Genomic DNA, 22,359 nt, shown 5'->3' on the forward strand with positions numbered 1-22,359 from the left:
CAATTAAGAGGCGGGGCCAGCAGCTATGACTCTCTCTCTCTCTCTCTCTCTCTCTCTCTCTCCTCCCTTCTCTCTTTTCTCCCTTCTCTCTTTCTCCCTTCTCTCTTTCTCTCTCCCTCTCTCTCTCTCTCCCTCTCTCTCTTTTCTTTACACAGGGTTTTACAAGGTTAGGTTAAGGATTCCTAACTTTGTTTTCAAGCTAAGAGCTGTTACATACATCAACTCATTTCAAAGTCTTTTTATTGTTAAGAGATATACAGACAGTGAACAGGGTGAAGTTGAAGCCATCTGTGCTCCACAGATTTCATTTGGTCAACTGACTTTAATTCCTTGATGTCCTTATTCTGTACGAACATGTTCCAGACACAAGTCATTCTAGGAATAAATAATCTCTGTTGAAGTGATGTTCTGGAGAAGGGTACAGTCAGAATGTGGCTGATGTTTACTGCCCGTCTTCTTGTGTAAAAGCTCAATTCTCGCGGTCCTCTGAGTGGAGCCAAGTGTCGCAACTTGACAAGGTTGGCCTTGTACATAGCAGTTAGGCCATTTACATCCCTTCCGTGATGAAGGCTCTACTGAAATGACAGATGTGTCCAGATTAGGTCCAGGCGACAGATGAGTCGTCTTGCTCTGTTCTTTATTCTGTCAAGAAGTCGCAGATGAGACGGAGGGCAGGCAATCAAAGAAAGTGGAGCATACTCAAGATGTGAGCGTACTTGCGCCTCGTACAGTATCTTGCAACATCTGCTGTCAAGAAGATGCGAGATGCGTCTCTCTCTCTCTCTCTCTCTCTCTCTCTCTCTCTCTTACACACACTCACTCATGGCACTCTTGCCACAGAGCCTGCAGGCACTGCAGGCTCTGGTAGCCCTGCTGGCTTCTTTACGCCACTTCCGCTCTGTCACAGTCTTCCTGCATTGCTCTTTGAGAAAATATCGAATTTCCCGACGGGGTTTTGAGTTCGCGCCGCCGAGAACCACAGCTTCCAGTCTTCTTCGCACAGAAATTCATTTATTTTCAAAAAAATTGCGACGCGTTCACTTTCAGTTCTGGTTGCAGGGAGAGACCGAGTCTCAGTTCCTGGCCCCGACTCTCAGTTATTCACGACATTTCACACACCATTTTTGACGTCACGGACCATATCATACCTACTCCTTAAACTGTGCAAGGCATCTGCTTCTTTCATTGCTTCATACATAGTAGCTCATTTCCTAACCACCTTCAGACTGGAAAAGTTTCTTGCTTCAGTCTATGCTATTTTGTATTTTCACACTATATGTCTCTAAAATATCTGAGTATTTTGTATGTCGTAATCATGTTTTTCCTAATTCTCTTTTCCTTTTGTGTTGTAAGTATTAGTTATATTAGTCTTTCTTGGTGCTTCATACCTCTTACCTGCTGGATTATTCTTGTAGCGAATCTCTTCACTTTCCATAGTTTCTGGGCATGTTCACTGAGGTGAGGAGTTCATGTTGGTGCTGCATACTCAGTGGTAGGCAGAAATTATTTCTCCTGCCTCAGAAAAGTGAGAAAGAGGAATGACTTAGACTATGAGGTAATACTACAAGGTATCACATGAAAGATGTGATCAGAAGCTGAGACTTGACGCCCATATGTAAGTCAGAGAAGCAAAACAAGACATGTAATCACAGCATACACAAAATTTTATGGATAAATACGATGTGATACAAAGAAAAGAAAATTTGCCGTTCTATGCTTAAGAAATTTAAAGGCAAGCTAACGATCCGAGATTAAACCATGTAACTACAAAAAGGTCATGTACAACTAGATGAGTACAATACGTAAGTTTACAAACACGTTACCGTGTTACTTATCTGAGTTACTGACCAGCTGACAAAGACCATCGAATAGGTGTAACACACACACGCACACACACACACACACACACAAACCTCAGAACAGCATTCCGACATCTTAATAAGGAATCGTTCAGGACCCTGTACACCGTGTACGTTATGCTCATATTGGAGTATGCGGCACCAGTCTGGAACCCACACCTAGCCAAGCACGTAAAGAAACTACAGAAAGTGCAAAGGTTTGCAACAAGACTAGTCCCAGAGCTAAGGGGTATATCCTACGAGGAGAGGTTAATGGAAATCGACCTGACGACACTGGAGGACAGAAGAGATAGGGGGGACATGATAACGACATACAAAATACTGATGAATTGACAAAGTGGAAAAAGACAAGATGTTCCAGAGATGGGACACAGTAACAATGTCACACAGTTGGAAGTTGAAGACACAGATGAATCACAGGGATGTTAGGAAGTAATTCTTAAGCCACAGAGTAGTCAGGAAGTGGAATAGTTTGGGAAGCGATGTAGTGGAGGCAGGATTCATACATAGCTTTAAGCAGAGGAATGATAAAGCTCACGGTTCAGGGAGAGTGACCTAGTGGCGACCAGTGAAGAGGCGGGGCCAGGAGCTAGGACTCGACCCCTGCAACCTCAACTAGGTGAGTACAACTAGGTGAGTACACACACACACACACACACACACACACACCGATCAAGCTGATTCTCAGGACGGAAACAGTGCAGAACAGGATCCTCCAAGAGAAACCACGGTTGAAATACTCGGAAGAGTACAAGAGGGTGTTCCTAGACAAAGACAGAACACAAACAGAACGACAGCAGCTGAGGGAGAGGACAAAAAAGCGAAAGGAGCTAGGAAAGGAGACAAGGATGGAACCAGCAGAGGTCAGTCAGAGCAGAACAGAGCAGCAAGGGCAAGCACACACACAACTATCCTCAGAACCCCACAACCTGCCACACCATCCCAACACACACTACAATCCATACCCACAGCTTCCACTCAACACCGAGCTATAGAATCCCACAGTATGCTACCAGGTCTCCCACCCTCACAGGCCCCCCAAACCACAGTGTTGGAAAGGAAACTGAAGGCATGGTACACAAACGCTGATGGAATAACAAATAAGTGGGAGGAGTGGCACGAAAGAGTCAAAGAGGCATCACCGGACATAATAGCTCTCACAGAAACCAAGCTTACAGGTATGATAACAGATGCCATCTTTCCAACGGGATACCAGATCCTGAGGAAAGACAGAGGGAACAGGGGGGGTGGAGGAGTGGCACTGCTGATCAAAAACCGATGGAATTTTGATGAGCTGAAGAGAGGAGACAGCGGAGAAGAAAGTGATTACATAGCGGGAACGCTTCACTCTGGAAGTCCCAAGGTGGTAATTGCAGTGATGTATAACCCACCACAGAACAGCAGGAGGCCAAAGCAAGAGTATGGCGAGAGCAATAGAGCCATGGTTGGCACACTGACTACAGTGACCAGAAGAGCTCATGCATGCAGGGCAAAGCTCCTGATCATGGGTGACTTTAACCACAAGGAGATCGATTGGGAGAACTTGGAGCCACATGGGGGCCAAGATACATGGAGGGCTAAGATGATGGAGGTGGTACTGGAAAACTTCATGTACCAACGCTTAAGGGACACTACAAGAGAGAGAGAAGAGGATGAACCAGCAAGACTGGACTTAGCATTCACCTTGAGTAGTGCAGATATTGAGGACATCACATATGAAACACCCCTTGGGCCAGCGATCATGTGGTTTTAAGCTTCGAATACACAGTAGAGCTACAAGTGGAGGGGGAAGCAGGAAGGCCAGGACGAATGAAGCCAAACTACAGGAAAGGGGACTACACGGGAATGAGGAACTTCCTGAACGGGGTTCAGTGGGACAGAGAACTGGCAGGGAAGCCAGTTAATGAGATGATGGAATATGTAGCAACAATGTGCAAGGAGGCTGAGGAGAGGTTTGTACCCAAGGGAAACAGGAATAATGAAAAAGCCAGGATGAGCCCATGGTTCGCCCAAAAGTGCAAGGAGGCAAAAACCAAGTGTGCTAGGGAATGGAAGAAATATAGAAGGCAAAGGACCCAGGAGAATAGGGAGAGCTGTCGTAGAGCTAGAAATGAATATGCATAGATACGAAGAGAGGCCCAACGACAATATGAAAACGACATAGCAGCGAAAGCCAAATCTGACCCGAAACTGTTATACAGCCACATCAGGAGGAAAACAACAGTCAAGGACCAGGTAATCAGGCTAAGGAAGGAAGGAGGAGAGACAACAAGAAATGACCGTGAAGTATGTGAGGAACTCAACAAGAGATTCAAAGAAGTGTTCACAGAGGAGACAGAAGGGGCTCCAGAAAGACGGAGAGGTGGGGGACACCACCAAGCGCTGGACACAGTGCACACAACCGAGGAAGAAGTGAAGAGGCTTCTGAGTGAGCTACATACCTCAAAGGCAATGATGCCAGATAACATCTCCCCATTGGGTCCTGAGAGAGAGAGAGCAGAGGCGCTATGTGTACCCCTAACAACAATATTCAATACACCTATCGAAACAGGGAGATTGCCTGAGGCATGGAACACAGCAAATATAGTCCCAATCTTTAAAAAAGGAGACAGACATGAAGCACTAAACTACAGACCAGTGTCACTGACATGTATAGTATGCAAAATCATGGAGAAGATTAACAGGAGAAGAGTGGTGGAACACCTAGAAAGGAATGATCTCATCAACAGCAGCCAACATGGTTTCAGGAACGGGAAATCCTGTGTCACAAACCTACTGGAGTTCTATGACATGGTGACAACAGTAAGACAAGAGAGAAAGGGGTGGGTGGATTGCATATTCTTGGACTGCAAGAAGGCGTTTAACACAGTTCCACACAAGAGATTAGTGCAAAAACTGGAGGACCAAGCAGGGATAACAGGGAAGGCACTACAATGGATCAGGGAATACTTGTCAGGAAGACAGCAGAGAGTCATGGTACGTGGCGAGGTGTCAGAGTGGGCACCTGTGACCAGCGGGTTCCCACAGGGGTCAGTCCTAGGACCAGTGCTGTTTCTGGTATTTGTGAACGACATGACGGAAGGAATAGACTCCGAGGTGTCCCTGTTTGCAGATGACGTGAAGTTGATGAAAAGAATTCTCTCGACCGAAGACCAGGCAGAACTACAAAGGGATCTGGACAGGCTGCAGACCTGGTCCAGCAATTGGCTCCTGGAGTTCAATCCCACCAAGTGCAAAGTCATGAAGATTGGGGAAGGGCAAAGAAGACCGCAGACGGAGTACAGCCTAGGGGGGCAGAGACTACAAACCTCACTCAAGGAAAAAGATCTTGGGGTGAGTATAGCACCAGGCACATCTCCTGAAGCGCACATCAACCAAATAACTGCTGCAGCATATGGGCGTCTAGCAAACCTCAGAACAGCATTCCGACATCTTAATAAGGAATCGTTCAGGACCCTGTACACCGTGTACGTAAGGCCCATATTGGAGTATGCGGCACCAATTTGGAACCCATACCTAGCCAAGCACGTAAAGAAACTAGAGAAAGTGCAAAGGTTTGCAACAAGACTAATCCCAGAGCTAAGAGGTATGTCCTACGAGGAGAGGTTAAGGGAAATCAACCTGACAACACTGGAGGACAGGAGAGATAGGGGGGACATGATAACGACATACAAAATACTGAGAGGAACTGACAAGGTAGACAAAGACAGGATGTTCCAGAGATGGGACACAGTAACAAGGGGACACAGTTGGAAGTTGAAGACTCAGATGAATCACAGGGATGTTAGGAAGTATTTCTTCAGCCACAGAGTAGTCAGGAAGTGGAACAGTTTTGGGAAGCGATGTAGTGGAGGCAGGATCCATACATAGCTTTAAGCAGAGGTATGATAAAGCTCACGGTTCAGGGAGAGTGACCTAGTAGCGACCAGTGAAGAGGCGGGGCCAGGAGCTCGGACTCGACCCCTGCAACCTCAACTAGGTGGGTACAACTAGGTGAGTACACACACACAACCACCTACAGAAGCCCCCAACCAGGACAACCAACCCCAATGCAACCAAACATTCTAACCCAAAACACACATGTCATATCCAATGCTCCCACCCACCTCATTACATACTCCACCCCCACAGCAACCACCCATAGTTCCTTATCACGTCTCCAACTTCCCCAACCCCAATGTGCCCCCCAGACCACAGTTTAGAAAAGAAGTTGAAGGTGTGGTATACAAATGCAGATGAAATAACAAATAACCTCGAGGAGTGGCATGAAAGAATCAAGGAGGCATCCCCAGACATAATAGCACTCATAGAAACGAAACTCACCAGGGTGATAGATGCAATCTTTCCACCCAGATATCAAGTCCTCAGGAAAGATAGAGAGAGGAGAGGGGGAGGAGGAGTTGCACTGCTCATTAAAACCCGGTTGGGATTTGAGAAAATGGAAGGAATGGAATGGGCTAAAGGGACTACTTAGTAGGAACAATCCAGTCTGAGGGCCATAAGGTGGTAATTGCAGTGATGTATAACCCGCCACAGAACTGCAAAAGGCCAAGAGAAGAATACGAAGAGAGCAACAGAGCAATGGTTAGTTTAGTTTAATATGTTTATTATGCACCCCATACCCATCCTGTGGGCGGTAGTCAAAAGATTACAGAGGTACATAATGGGTCCAGGGACTGGGCCTCAAAGTTTTGATAGCTGAGCAAGTTACAGAGGTAATGAATTCACAATTTACAAAGGTAATGAACTCACAATTTACAAAGGTAATGAACTCCAGGTAGGTCTAGTCACAATCATGACAAGTTACAAAGGTATTTACAGATTACAGAGGTACACAATGGGTCCAGGGACCGGGCTCCAAAGTTTTGATGGCTGAACTAGGTACAAGGTAATGAACTCACAAGTTACAAAGGTAATGAACTCACAAGTTACAAAGGTAATGAACTCACAAGTTACAAAGGTAATGAATACTGTAAGAATGGTTACTTACGTTTATACATGGCTGCAATCATGAACAAATTTTAGAGTAATGAGCAATTCACACTTCCACACCCGGTCACAACTGTAGTGAGTTATTGGTGCAAATGTTGATTGCTGAGTCTCTCTCTCTCACACACACACACACACACACACACACACATGCACACATCGTGGTAATGCTTTATTTACAGCTAGCAAAGTCAGGGTATTTCTCCAGAATGGTCTGCAATATACCACTGTGGATAAAATACTTGGCCATTTCTTGAACACTTCTGAGTGAGTTGTTTCTAAATTCATTAATTTTATCGCACTCCAGTACATAATGACGCAGGGTGTGACAATAATCCATCTGGCAAAGTTTACATTTCGTTTGGTCTACATCTGGTGGTGGTGATTTAACCTGCCAAAGATACTTGTAACCCAGCCGGAGCCGGGCGGTAGTGACATCCAAGAGTCTGCTTATTTTGTTGGATGCACCATAGACATGTGGCTCCTCCTGCATGATAGAATGATGATAGATGGATAGGTCGACACACTAGCAGAGGTGGGCAGAAGAGCTCACATGGGGGAAGCAAAGTTATGGGTGATTTCAATCACAATGAGATTGACTTGGAAAACCTGGAGCCTCATGGGGGTCCCGAAACATGGAGAGCCAAGATGATGGATGCGGTACTGGAAAACCTCATGCATCAACATGTTAGGGACACTGCCAGAGAGAGAGACGAGGATGAATCAGCAAGACTGGACCTCGTATTCACCTTGAGTAGTTCCGTAGAGATTGGAGAGGGTAGGAAGAGTAGGATGGGAGAAGCCAAACTACAAAAGAGGGGACTACACAGGCATGAGGAGCTTCCTGCAAGAGGTTCACTTGGAAAGAGAATTGGTAGGAAAATCGATAAGCGAAATGATGGACTACATAACAAAATGTAAACAGGCAGAGGAGAGACTTGTTCAGAAGGACAACAGAAATAATGGGAAGACCAGAACGAGCCCTTGGTTCACCCAAAAGTGTAGGGAGGCAAATACTAATTGCACTAGAGAATGTAAAAAGTACAGAAGTGAAAGTACCCAAGAAAATAAGGAGATTAGTCGAAGAGCCAAAAATAAGTCACAGATAAGCAGGGAGACCCAGCGACAATAGGAAAACGACATAGCATCGAAAGTCAAGTCTGACCTGGAGCTGTTGTATAGCCACTTCAGGAGGAAAACTACAATCAAGGACGAGGTACTCTGAATGAGGAAGGTGGGGAGTTCACAAGAATTGACAAAGCAGCATGTGAGAAGCTCAACATGAGATTTAAAGAAGTGTTTACAGTGGAGACAATAAGGACTTTGGGAAGTCAGAATAGGGGGATACACCAACAAGGGATACACCAACAGTGCTAGATGAAATACACACAACCGAGAAGGAGGTGAAGAAGCTGCTGCATGAACTTGATACCTCAAAGGCAGTGGGGCCGGATATCTCTCTGTGGGTCCTTAGAGAGGCAGCAGAGATGCTATGTGTGCCCCTAACAACAATCTTCAACACATCCATTGAAACTGGGCAGCTATGTGAGGTATGAAAGACCGCAAAAGTAGTCTCAATTTTTAAGGAAGGAGACAGACGCTAGGCATTAAAATACAGACCAGTGTCACTGATGTGTATAGTATGCAAAGTAATGGAGAAGATTATCAGGAGAGTGGTGGAGCATGGAGAAAGGAGCAAGATTATAAATGACAACCAGTACTCTTTCAGGGAAGGGAAATCCTGTCACAAACCTACTGGGGTTTTATGACAAGGTAACGGAAGTAAGACATGAGAGAGTGGGGCGTAGTATATTGTATTTTCTTGGACTGCAGGAAAGCCTTCGACACAGTTTCTCACAAGAGATTAGTGCAAAAGCTAGAGGATCAGGCATGCATAATAGGAAAGGCACTGGAATGGATTAAGAGAATAAATAACAGTGAGGCAACAACGAGTCATGGTACATGACGGGGTGTCAGAATGGGCGCCTGTGACGAACAGGGTTCCACAGGAGTCAGTCCTAGAACCAGTGTTATTTTTGGATTATGTGAATGACATGACAGAAGGGATAGACACAGAAGTGTCCTTGTTTGCAGACAATGTGAAGTTAATGAGAAGAATTCAGTCAGAGGAGGAAAAGGCCGGACTAGGCAGGGCTGGTTCAGCAACTGGCTACTGGAGTTCAGCCCCAACAAGTGCAATGTCATGAAGATCGGGGAAGGGCAAAGAAGACCGCAGACAGAGTACAGTCTAGGGGGCCAAAGACTACAAACCCCACTCAAGGAAAAGGATCTTGGAGTGTGTATGATACCGAGCACATCTCCTGAGGAGCACATCAACCAAATAACTGCTGCAACATATGGGCAACTAGTGAACCTAGGAATAGCATTCCGACATCTCAGTAAGGAGTCATTCTGGACTCTGTATGCCAAGTACAGGGTCCAATATTGGAGTATGCAGCTCTAGTTTGGAACCCTCACCTGGCCAAGCACGACAGGAAACTAGAGAAAGTGCGAAGGTTTGCAACGAGACTAGTCCAGGAGGTAAGGGGCATGTCCTACGAGGAAAGATTAAGAGAACTCGACCTAACGATACTGGAGGATACAGAAGACACAAAATACTGAGAGGAATCGACAAGGTAGACAAAGACAGGATGTTCCAGAGATGGGACACAGCAACATGGGGTCACATTTGGAACCTGAAGACTGAAATGAGTCACAGGGATCTTAGGAGGTAGTTCTTCAGCCATAGAGTTGACAGAAAGTGGCATACTTTGGAAAGGGAGGTAGTGGAGGCAGGTACCATACATAGCTTTAAGAAGAGGTATGATAAAGCTCATTGAGCAAGGAGTGGACCTAGTGATGACCAATGAAGAGGTGGGGCCAGGAACTATGACTTGACCCATTCAACCACGATTAGGTGAGTACACATACACACACAAACACACACATAAGTTTTTCATTCTGTGGCAACCAAAACAAACAAAAAATGGGTTGCCAGAGAGCAGGAAGGAAAACCAAGGAACTGGAGGATGAATCTGCAAAGGAAGATTGGGCAGCAGAGCTCATGAAAAAGGAAATTGAATGGGGAAAGAAGCTAGAAGAACTTAGCATGAGAATGGAAGAGAGGTTAGATGCAGAAAGCAAGAAGTGGGAGATGCAAGTCACAGCAGCAGAGGCTAGGATACAGAGATTAGAAGAGTAACTGAAAAATCTGAAACAGCCTAAAAAACTAAAGAACAATTTGGGAATGACATCAGAGACTGGTACCTCAGTCACATACATGGGGAGTGTAGGGAATGAAGGGATGAAACTGCATGCAGAAGCCCTATCAGACCATTGTGGAGCCCGAGGAAAAGAGAGAAACACATCAGGAGCAATCGAGGGGGCTGTAGAAAATGAAAGAACTAAGCTATATGTGGAGGCCTTAATAGACCACAGCAGAGCCCAGGGAAAGCTGAGAAGGGAAAATGACAGGCCACTGAGCCCAAGGACAATAGATAGTGAAGAAACTGAAGAAGGAAAGCTGCAATGGAGGAAACTAAACCAAATCAGGGGACACATAGGGATATGCAGTGAGAGAATGAAAGGAAGAGGCCAGTCTTTGTTTATGGGCTCCAGGAAGTTGAAGCGGAAACTTACGAAGCAAGAAGACAAGGGGAGAAAAATGCAATCAAAAGCATCATAAAGGCAATAAGAGAAGATGACATGATTCAGTTGGTAAATTTTCAGAGAATAGGGGGATTTGCAAGGAGAGCCCGGCCAGTGAAAGTGACTTTCAAGACAGAATCGACTCGGAACAGGATCCTGCAGGAGAAAGCAACACTAAGGGACATGCCAGCGTACAGGAAGGTGTATCTCGACTGCAACAGAACACAAGAGGAAAGACAGAAGCTGAGAGAGATGGTACAAAGACGAAAGGAGGAAAGAGAAGTGAGGATGGAGATAGACAGGAGAACCCAGAATCAGGAGGAAGATCAAATACAGCCTCCCTCACAACTGCCTACAGAAGCCCCCCAACCAGGACTACACCAATGGAACCAAACATTCTAACTCAATACACACATGCCATATCCAATGCCCCCACCCACCTCATTACAAACTCCACCCCCACAGCAACCACCCATTGTTCCTTATCAGGTTTCCAACTTCCCCGACCCCAGTGTACCCACCAAACCACAGTTTTAGAAAAGAAGTTGAAGGTGTGGTATACAATTGCAGATGGGATAACAAGTGTGAGGAGTGGCATGAAAGAATCAAGGAGACATCCCCAGACATAATAGCACTCACAGTAGCAAAACTCACCAGGATGATAACAGATGCAATCTTTCCACCCGTCTATCAAATCCTCGGGAAAGATAGAGGGGAGGACAAGGGGAGGAGGAGTTGCACTGCTCATTAAAAACTGGTGGGGATTTGAGAAAATGGAAGGAATGGATGGCAGAGGCGAAAGGGACTACTTAGTAGGAACAATCCAGTCTGAGGGCCATAAGGTGGTAACTGCAATAATGTACAACCCACCACAGAACTGCAGGAGGCCAAGAGAGGAATACGACAAGAACAACAGAGCAATGGTCGACACACTAGCAGAGGTGGCCAGAAGAGCTCACATGCACGGAGCAAAGTTACTAGTCATGGGTGATTTCAATCACAAGGAGATTGACTGGGAAAACCTGGAGCCCCATGGGGGTCCCAAAACATGGCGAGCCAAGATGATGGATGGGGTACTTGAAAACCTCATGCATGAACATGTTAGACACACTATCAGAGAGAGAGGCAAGGACGATCCAGCAAGACTGGGCCTTGTATTCACCTTGAGTAGTTCAGACATCGAGGATATCATGTATGAAAGGCCCCTAGGAGCTAGTGATCATGTGGTTCTGTGCTTTGACTACATAGTTGAGCTACAAGTGGAGAGAGTAGCAGGAATAGGATGGGAAAAACCAAACTGCAAAAGGGGGGACTACACAGGCATGAGGAACTTCCTGCAAGACGTTCAGTGATAGAGAGAAATGGAAGGAAAATCAGTAAAAGAAATGGACTATGTGACAACAAAATGCAAGGAGGCAGAGGAGAGAGAGGTTTGTTCCCAATGGAAACAGAAATAGTGGGAAGACCAGAACGAGTCCTTGGTTCACCCAAAGGTGTAGGGAGGCAAAAACTAGGTGCACTAGAGAATGGAAAAGGTACAGAAGACAAAGGACCCAGGAAAACAAAGAGATCAGCCGAAGAGCCAGAAACGAATATGCACAGATAAGAAGGGAGGCTCAGCGACAATACGAAAATGACATAGCATCGAAAGTCAAGTCTGACCTGAAGCTGTTGTACAGCCACATCAGGAGGAAAACAACAGTCAAGGACCAGGAAATCAGACTGAGGAAGGATGGGGAGTTCACAAGAAACGACCAAGAGGTATGTGAGGAGCTCAACATGCAATTTAAAGAGTATTTGCAGTGGAAACTGGTAGGACTTCAGGAAATCAGAACAGGGAGGTACACCAACAAGTGCTGGATGTGGTACACATAACCGAGGAGGAGGTGAAGAAGCTGCTATGTGAACTTGATAACTCAAAGGTGGTAGGACCAGACAACATCTCTCCGTGGGTCCTTAGAGAGGGAGCAGAGATGCTGTGTGTGCCACTAACAAAGATCTTCAACACATCCATTGAAACTGGGCAACTCCCTGAGGTATGGAAGATGGCAAATGTAGTCCCAATTTTTAAAAAAGGAGACAGACACGAGGCATTAAACTACAGACCTGTGTCACTAACGTGTATAGTATGCAAAGTCATGGAGAAGATCATCAGGAGGAGAGTGGTGGAGCACCTGGAAAGAAACAAGTGTATAATCGACAACCAGCACGGTTTCAGGGAAGGAAAATCCTGTGTCACAAACCTACTGGAGTTTTATGACAAGGTGACAGAAGTAAGACAAGAGAGAGAGGGGTGGATAGACTGCATTTTCTTGGACTGCAAGAAGGCCTTCGACACAGTTCCTCACAAGAGGTTACTGCAAAAGCTAGAGGATCAGGCACACATAACAGGAAAGGCACTACAATGGATCAGAGAATACCTGACAGGGAGGCAACAACGAGTCATGGTACGTGACGAGGTGTCAGAGTGGGCGCCTGTGACAAGCGGGGTTCCACAGGGGTCAGTCCTAGGACCTGTGCTGTTTTTGGTATATGTAAATGACATAACGGAAGGGATAGACTCATAAGTGTCCTTGTTTGCAGATGATGTGAAGTTAACGAGGAGAATTAAATCGATCGAGGATCAGGCAGGACTACAAAGCGACCTGGACAGGCTACAAGCCTGGTACAGCAACTGGCTCCTGGAATTTAACCCTGCCAAATGCAAAGTCATGAAGATCGGGGAAGGGCAAGGAAGACCGCAGACACGGTATAGTCTAGGAGGCCAAAGACTGCAAACCTCACTCAAGGAAAAGGACCTTGGCGTGAGCATAACACCGAGCACATCTCCTAAGGCGTACATCAATCAGATAACTGCTGCAGCGTACGTGCGTCTGGCAAACCTAAGGATAGCGTTCCGATACCTCAGTAAGGAATCGTTCAAGACTCTGTACACCATTTACGTCAGGCCCATACTGGAGTATGCAGCACCAGTTTGGAATCCACACCTGGTCAAGCACGTCAAGAAATTAGAGAAAGTGCAAAGGTTTGCAACAAGACTAGTCCCAGAGCTAAGGGGACTGTCCTACGAAGAAAGGTTAAGGGAAATTGGCCTGACGACACTGGAGGACAGGAGGGTCCGGGGAGACATGATAACGACATATAAAATACTGCACGGAATAGACAAGGTGGACAAAGACAGGATGTTCCAGAGATGGGACACAGAAACAAGGGTTCACAATTGGAAGTTGAAGACTCAGATGAGTCAAAGGGATGTTAGGAAGTATTTCTTCAGTCATAGAGTTGTCAGGCAGTGGAACAGCCTAGAAAGTGACGTAGTGGAGGCGGGAACCATACATAGTTTTAAGACGAGGTTTGATAAAGCTCATGGAGCAGGGAGAGAGAGGACCCAGTAGCAATCAGTGAAGAGGCGGGGCCAGGAGCTATGACTCGACCCCTGCAACCACAAATAGGTGAGTACAAATAGGTGAGTACAACCCCACACACACACAACCACACACACCACACACACACACCACACACACCAAACACACACACACACCTTGAGCTAGAGTTCGTCACGGTCACGCTAGCGGGAGATTCGTCTGAAAAACTTGCATCTGTGGTCACAATGGTGTCTATGCTAACCTTCCTATGGTGCAGAAATATACCTAGTTGGATGAATCTTATTGTAACCAGCTGGTCCAGTGGCTCACGCGTTGGTCTGGAGTTTTGTGACACTCTGATCGCGGGTTCTAACCCCACCCGTTTTATGGATTGTTTGCAATCGTGTCATTACGATTTCGTGAGTCATAGTGATTGCAGTTATGTGAAACCCACTGCGGAATAGCAGGAGGTCAAGACAAGAATATGATCAGAGCAATAGAGCAATGGTTGATGCAGTAGCTGAGGTGGCCAAAAGGGCTCCCACATGAGCTGGGCAAAATTACTAGTTGTGTGTGATTTCAGTCATAAGGAGATTGACTGGGAAAACCTGGAGCCACACAAGGGACCAGAAATGTGGAGGGCCAAGATGATGGAGGTGGTAATGGAAAACCTCATGTACCAACATGGTATGGACATTGCCAGAGAGAGAGAGAGGAGAGGATGAACCAGCGAGACTGGACTTTATATTCACCTTGAGTAGTTCAGACATTGAGGACATCACATATAAAAGCGCTCTCAAAGCAAGTGATCATGTGGTCCTGAGCTTCGAATACATAATAATGTTACAAGTGGAGAGAGAAGTAGGAAGAGTTGAATAGGAGAAGCCAAACTACAAAAGAGGGCATTACACAAGCATGAGAAATTTCCTGCATGAGGTTCAGTGGGAAAGAGAACTGGTGGGAAAATCAGTAACGGATATAACAGAACACATGACAACAAAATGCAAAGAGGCGGAGGAAAAGTTCGTAACCAAGGGGAACAGAAACAATGGGAAGACCAGAACGAGTGCTTGGTTTACCCAAAGTTGTAGAAAGGCCGAAACTAAGTGTTCTAGAGAATGGAAAAAGTATAGAAGACAAAGGACCAGAAAAATAGGGAGATTAGTCGAAGGGCCAGAAAAAAAATATGCACAGGTAAGAAGGGATGCCCAGTGGCAATAAGAAAATGGCATAGTATCGAAAGTCATATCTGACTCAAAGCTGTTGTACAGCCACATACGGAGGACAACAACAGTCAAAGACCAGGTAATCAGGCTGATTAAGGATGAAAGGAAGGGAGATCACAAAAAAGACAGAGAAGTATGTGAAGAGCCCAAGGCAATATTTAAGGAAGTATTTTCAGTTAAGACAGAAAGCACTCCAGAAAGGATGAAATACACACAACAGAGGAGAAAGTGAAAAGGCTGCTAAGTGATCTAGATACCTCAAAGGTTGTGGGACCGAACATCTCTGTAAGCCCTGGGAGAGGAAGCAGAGGCGTTGTGTGTACCACTAATAATAATCTTTATCACATCTATTGAAAAGGGGGTAACTACCTGAGGTGTGGAAGACAGTAAATGTAATCCCAATATTTAAGAAAGGATACAGACAGATAAAACATGAAAAGATAGCATTAAGCTACAGACCAGTGTCACTGACATGAATAGTATTCAACGTCATGGAGAAGATAATCAGGAGAAATGTGGTGTAGCACCTAGAAAGGAATCATCCAATATACGATAACCAGCATGGTTTCAGGAAAGGGAAATCCTGTGCCACAAACTTACTGGATTTTTACGACAATGTAACAGAATTAAGACAGAAGAAAGAAGGGTGGGTAGAATACATTTTCTTGGACTGTAAGAAGGCTTTCGACAAAGTTCAACACAAGAGATAAGTACAAAAGCTGGAGGAGCATGCAAGAATAACAGGAAAGGCACTGCGATGAATGAGAGAATACCTGACAGGAAGGAAACAATGAGTCGTGTTACGTGACGAGGTGTCAGAATGGGCACCTGTGACGATCAGGGTTCCACAAGGGTCAGAACTAGGGCCGGTGCTGTTTCTGGTATATGTGAATGACATTATTGAAGGGATAGACTCAGAAGGGTCCCTGTTTGCAGACGATGTGAAGCTAATGAGGAGAATTCAGTCAAGCCTGGTCCAGTAACTGGAGCCTGAAGTTTAACTCCTCCAAGTGCGAAGTCATGAAGATTGGAGGAAGGGCAAATAAGACCGCAGACAGAGTACAGGCTACAGGACCAAAGACTGCAAACCTTACTCAAGGAAAATGATCTTGGGGTGAGTATAATACCTAGCATATCTCCTGAGGCGCACATCAACCAAATAACCTTTGCGGCATATGGGGGCCTGGCAAACCTAAGAATAGTGTTCTGACACCTTTGTAAGGAATCGTTCAGTACGCTGTACACCGTGTACGTCAGGCCCATACTGGAGTATGCAGCACCAGTATGAAACCCACACCTGGTCAAGCACGTCAAGAAATTAGATAAGGTGCAATGATTTGCAACAAGACTAACCCCGGAGTTAAGGAGTATGTCCTACGAGAAGAGGTTAAGGGAAGTCGACCTGACGACACTGGAGTACAGGAGGGACAGGGAGGACATGATAACGACATACAAAATTCTGAGAGGAATTGACAAGGTGGATAGGGACAAGATGTTTCCGAGATGGGACACAGCAACAAGGGGTCACAGTTGGAAGTTGTAGACTTAGAGGAATCACAGGGATATTAAGAAATATTTCTTCAGTCATAGAGTTGTCAGGCAGTGGAATATTCTGGATCCATATATAGCTTTAAGAACAGGTTTGATGGCAACCATGGAGCAAGGAGTGGACCTAGTAGCGACCAGTGAAGAGGCGGGGCCAGGAGCTATGACTCGACCCTTGCAACCATAATTGGTGAGAATTAATTGAGTACACACATACACCCTCTCCCCCCCCAGACAGGTGGGGCCAGGAGCTGTGAATCGACCCAAGTTACCACAAATAGGTGATTACATTCACACACACACACACACACACACACACACACACACACACACACACACACACACACACACAATAAATGAACAACAGATTTAAGAAAGAATTCTGGGAGAAAGTGAGGGCACTACCCGAGAGTCAACGAGTTTTAGACACGATACACAAAACAGATGAAGAGAGTGAGGAAACTACTGAACTAGATTGATACCGTAAAGAAAATGTTACCAGATTATATCTAAATGAGGGAACAGAAGTACTTTATGAGCCCGTGAGCATAAGTAATCTTTTATAAATGAACTGATAGAAGACAACTGCCAGAGGTATGGAAGACTGCAGAAGAAGTCCCAATAATTAAGAGGACCGACACAGAGTACTAAATTTCAGTCCAGTTTCACTGACATGCAAAATATGTAAGGTTATGGAGAGGATAATCAGAGAAATAGTGGAGCACCTGGAATACTGCAGGTTCACAGCCAGCATGGCTTGAGGAGTAATATATACTGTCTCACAATCGTGCTCGAGTTCTATTACAAAGTAACAGGAGTCAGGAGAGAGAGAGAGAGAGAGAGAGAGAGAGAGAGAGAGAGAGAGAGAGAGAGGTCGGAATTGGTGGAAAGCATTTTACTGAACTGTAATAAGGCATTTAACTTAGTATTTTCATAAAGGACTGAAACAAAAGATAGAGGAACAAGCAGGAATGCCAAGAAAGGTATTACAGTGCATCAAAGAATATTTAACAGGAAGGAAACAACTATAGATTATCAGGGACGAAGTGTCAGAATGAACAAGAGAGACGAGTGCTATTGAACAATGACCAGTACAGGGATCTTTACTGTTCTTGCTGAAGGTAAAAAATATTACTGAAGAAAGTGAGTCAAAAGTATACATGTTTACAGAAGACGTGTAACTAATGAGGTAAACACAAAGGGAGGAGGACATCGAAATATTGCAAGCAGACTTTGATAAGCTGCAGGAACAGTTTGACAGGTAGCAACTGAATTTCTTGTTCTGCCAGTGCAAGGTTATGAAAAGTAGAGAAAAGGAAAGAAAACCAGAAATGGTTAGCAGAGTTTGGTGACAAAGTCTGCAAAACTTACTGACTAGAACCTCAGTATGACCATAGAACCGAACATATTGCCTGAGGTGCACATCAATAAAATAACCAGTGCAGTAAATACATGTCCAGCAAATCTAAGACAAGCTTTCAAGAATCTCAGCATAATCATTCACGACACTATATATGGCGTATGTCAGGTACATTTTTGAGTCTTCACCACCAAAATGGAATGTACATCTGATCAATCATGTCAAAACAATGAATGAAAAAATGCAGAGAGTTGCAACAAGATAGTCCCAGAGCAAGGGGGTATGAACTGTGGAAGAGACACTAAAGAAACTTAAACCTGATGACAGAGGAGAGAAAGACCAGGAGAGACATGATAACAGTAGCCAAAATACTCTATGATACTGATGAAGCGGACAGGGACAAGCTCTTTGAGAAGCGAGAAACAGGTAAACAAGGGCACAAGTGGAAGTTAGGTATACAGGGATGTTTGTATGCCAGGACACTACAAACCAGTACACATACAAGCTAAGAAGTTTAAACTCTCGCACACAAATGCAGATACAACATCAAACAATGATAAAATATCGAATAAACAAATAGCATCATAACTTTCACAGAGATAAAATTTATAACAGCAGATTCAATATTCGAAGTAGGATATCAAGTACTGAGAATTAATAGAAGAATCAGGGAAGGAAGATGTGGAACAACTGAACAAACACAACTGAAGTTTTAAAATATAAGAAAGATAAACAGAGGAGCTCTGTATAACTATATAATAGGCACAATCAAAGCTGAGGGACAGAAGGAAGTAATAACAATAATAAACAACCCACCACCAATCAGCAGGGAACAAATGCAAGAATATGAAGACAACAACAAAGCAATGGTTGACACCATAGCAGAAGTGGAAAGGCGAATCCATGTGACTATGCATATTAAAGTTATCAGTCATAGTAGGCTTTAGCCACACACAAACAGATTAGGAGAATTAGGATCCAACTGGAATACATATGTGTAAAGCTGAAATGGTGGAGATGATAATATAAAACTTTGTGCTAACATATCAAGATCACAACCAGGGAGAGAGAGAGAAAAAAAAGAGAAAGCGAATAAGAGAGAAGGAGACCATCATCAATTGTATTTTCTCAGGAGCAAATGTAACCTACCATCGTTTTCCCCAGGCTGATATAGCTGTAACCTGGTCATTGTTGTAACTAAGAGGAAATGTCAGCTGCTTTCAGTTTCATCAGCCACCAGCTGACAGCTGTATCAGCCTGGGGAAAACGATGGCAGATTACATTCTTCTGAGAAAACAAATGATAATTGTCTCTAGGCACTATGTCGGAAATGCTGGAGCAGTGGTAAGAATGACTGGGAGAATTATGGAACCAGGGATGAGGTTGGTATCCTAGGGGTGAAATTTTATATCAGACTGATACTGAAGAATCACATAGTAAATACTGCAAGGCACCCAGGAAGCCAAAAGCACTAAGACGTATAAAGAATCAGCTCGACAGCAGAGGCTGCAAGATGTTGTATGAGGCACAAGTGCTGTCGCACCTTGAGTATGCTATACTTTCTTGGATTACCTGTCCCCTGTCTCATCTACGACAGAGCCTTACTGCTACGTACACGGCCAATGTTATCAAGGTACTACGCTGGGCTCCACTTCGCGGGGGGCAAGAGTTGAACTTCTACACAAAAGAGGAACAGCAAACAACAGCGCTCTGATGAACATCACTTCATCTGAGATCATTTATTCCTGGAATGACTCGAGTATGGAACATGTTTCGCACTACATAATAACATCGGTAAAAGTTAGTTGACCAAATAAAATCGCTGGCCCACAGATGGCTCCAACTTCATCCAGTTCCTCATCTGTATGTTTCTTAACAATAAAAAGGCTTTCAAATGAGCTAAGGTAGGTAACAACTTCTAGCATGTAAATAAAGGTATGAACACTTAGCCAAACCCTGTAAAGAGAGAGAGAGAGAGAGAGAGAGAGAGAGAGGGGGGGGGGGAATGATTCAGCAAAACTCTCCCCCCGTGTTCACCTTGAGCAATTTTGACGAAGGTGACAGTCTACCAGAGGCCTATATAACCTTGCGTCAATACAGTACTGAAGTTTAAACATCTTGTGGAAGTATAGAGAAAGAAAAGCACAGCAAACAGGCGAAGGGAGAAACCAGATTTCAGGAGATTAAGTAAAAAATGTAAGAATTTCTGAATGAAATAAAATAGAAATGGGATATGGAATGAAAAACCAGTGAGACGATGGTTTCCTTTGTTTCCAAGCTACAGGAGCTGGAGGAGAAAGTTATACACAAGAGAAGGAGAGGAAATGTTAATAATGAAGAAAACTCCTAATTTAACCAAGGGTGTAGAGAGGCAAGAAAAAGAGAAGTGCAAAAGCAAGAAAACTACAGAATGTGGAGGAGTACAGAGATCAGAGAAATGATCATAAGAGTCAGAGATGAGGCCTAAGGGACAGTATGAAAATAACTTAGCAGCAAAAGCAAAATTTCAACTATGCGCAGCTTGTGCGCAATCCCTTGCGAAAGAAGAATTCGGTAAATAATTCGGAATTTAAGATTGAAGAAGAAAAGCTGATAACTAACGAGTAATGATAAGGGAGTATGAGAGAAACTAAGTAAATGATTTAAGGAGATGTTCTCTTTGGAGACTTGAATAACACCGGAGAGATATTGACAGGCTGCATCAACGTATACAGAACACAGTACAAAAGAATTGGATACATTAAAGACGAAAGAACCAGACAACATCTCTCCAAGGTTCTGAAAGTGGGAGAAACAACACTGTGTGAACTACAAGCTTAAGTCTACGTCACTGCATACAGGGCAGTTGCAAGAAATAATGAGATCTCATTATTTAAGACAGTGAATAAACAAATGCTTGTACACCACAGGTATGTATCACTGACATGCATAACATTCTTGGTAATGATGAGAATCGAACGAAGATTAATGGAAGACCTGGAGAGAAGCGGTTAAATAAAGAACAACATACTGCTCGCGTTCAGGGATGGGAAATGTTGACCAGAAAACTTGCATGAATTCTCTACCAAAGTATCAGAGGCAAGTCTTGATGTATTACTGTCTCTGCGAGATCCGGGAAAGGTATCCATGTGTTGCATAACCCGGGACTCCTGTACCTTAACGCACGCAACAATACTAGTGCAGAGTGAAGCATAACTTTCTAATTTGGTTAAATATTACCTTAGAAGTTTTGAAGGTAATCAGGAGAGACATTTACAAATCATCAAGAGGAAACTAGTAATCCAATTTCTTTATTAAAACTGTTAAATAATGACATTCATATGCCAAAACTGAGTCGAATCTTTCTATAAGAAACACCAACTTTAAAGCTAAACTGAAGAGGCGTTGCCTAGTTTTCTCATAGAGACCAATATTCTAAATTATTATTATTATAATCATGGGGGAGCGCTAAACTCGTAGGGACTATAGAGCTCCTGTGGCCGGGGAAGGGGAAGAAAGTATTCAGGCCCAATTCAGAGAACTGGAACACGGATCTAATTCCCTTGCAGGGTCAGTATTCTAAAATAAACAAGAACATAAAGTTTGAAGCCGCTCAGACGTCGCATTGTCAAGGTACCAGCACTGACAGGTAAGTCAGTCAGATGAGGAGCTCAGAAATTATCACATGAAAACCAATTTAATTTTTTTTTTAGTTTTTCTCTAGGAAGAAGTAAATTGAGGCCTACAAAGGCCAAAATCAATCCAGACTTTTCTCAAAAATTAACTAGCATTTAAGGCTTAAGTAATTAAGTGATTACGAAATTTTTTTAAAATATGATAATGGTATAAAATACCAACTAGTGGATAAGACACATGTCTAACAGTTAAGTAACTTTATTCCGGAATGTTTCACTTACACAGTAGGCTTCTTCAGTCGCTTACAGAAGGGGCAGCAGAGGTGCAAAGACAATGGAATTAGTCCATCACCCTTGAAGACGTAGTTTTGAGGTGGTCAGTCCCTCAGCCTGGAAGAGAGGTGTTCCATAATCTGGAACAATGTGAAACTGAAGCAACAGTATGGAGACTTATGTGACCTAAAATTTATACAACCTAAAATCAAGCAAAACTTCCTTTAAGCGCCAAAACTTTAAAACCAACCGAAATCAAAACAAAACTTTCACGGAATCCCAAAAAACTGAAACTTCACAGCCTAAACCTAAAACGTTTTTCATCTATTTCATAACATGCATCAGCTATTGAAGATTGATGCAGCTTAGAATTTATTAATTTTTATTAGGGGATAACACTAGATCATTAGGTGCCATATAATGCTTGAGGAACGAGACACATTCAGAGTCCATCCAAACAAGAGAAGGTTAAGTCCTGTG

Source organism: Cherax quadricarinatus, chromosome 21 (genome assembly GCF_038502225.1).
Source record: "Cherax quadricarinatus isolate ZL_2023a chromosome 21, ASM3850222v1, whole genome shotgun sequence".
Taxonomy (NCBI): Eukaryota; Metazoa; Arthropoda; class Malacostraca; order Decapoda; family Parastacidae; genus Cherax; species Cherax quadricarinatus.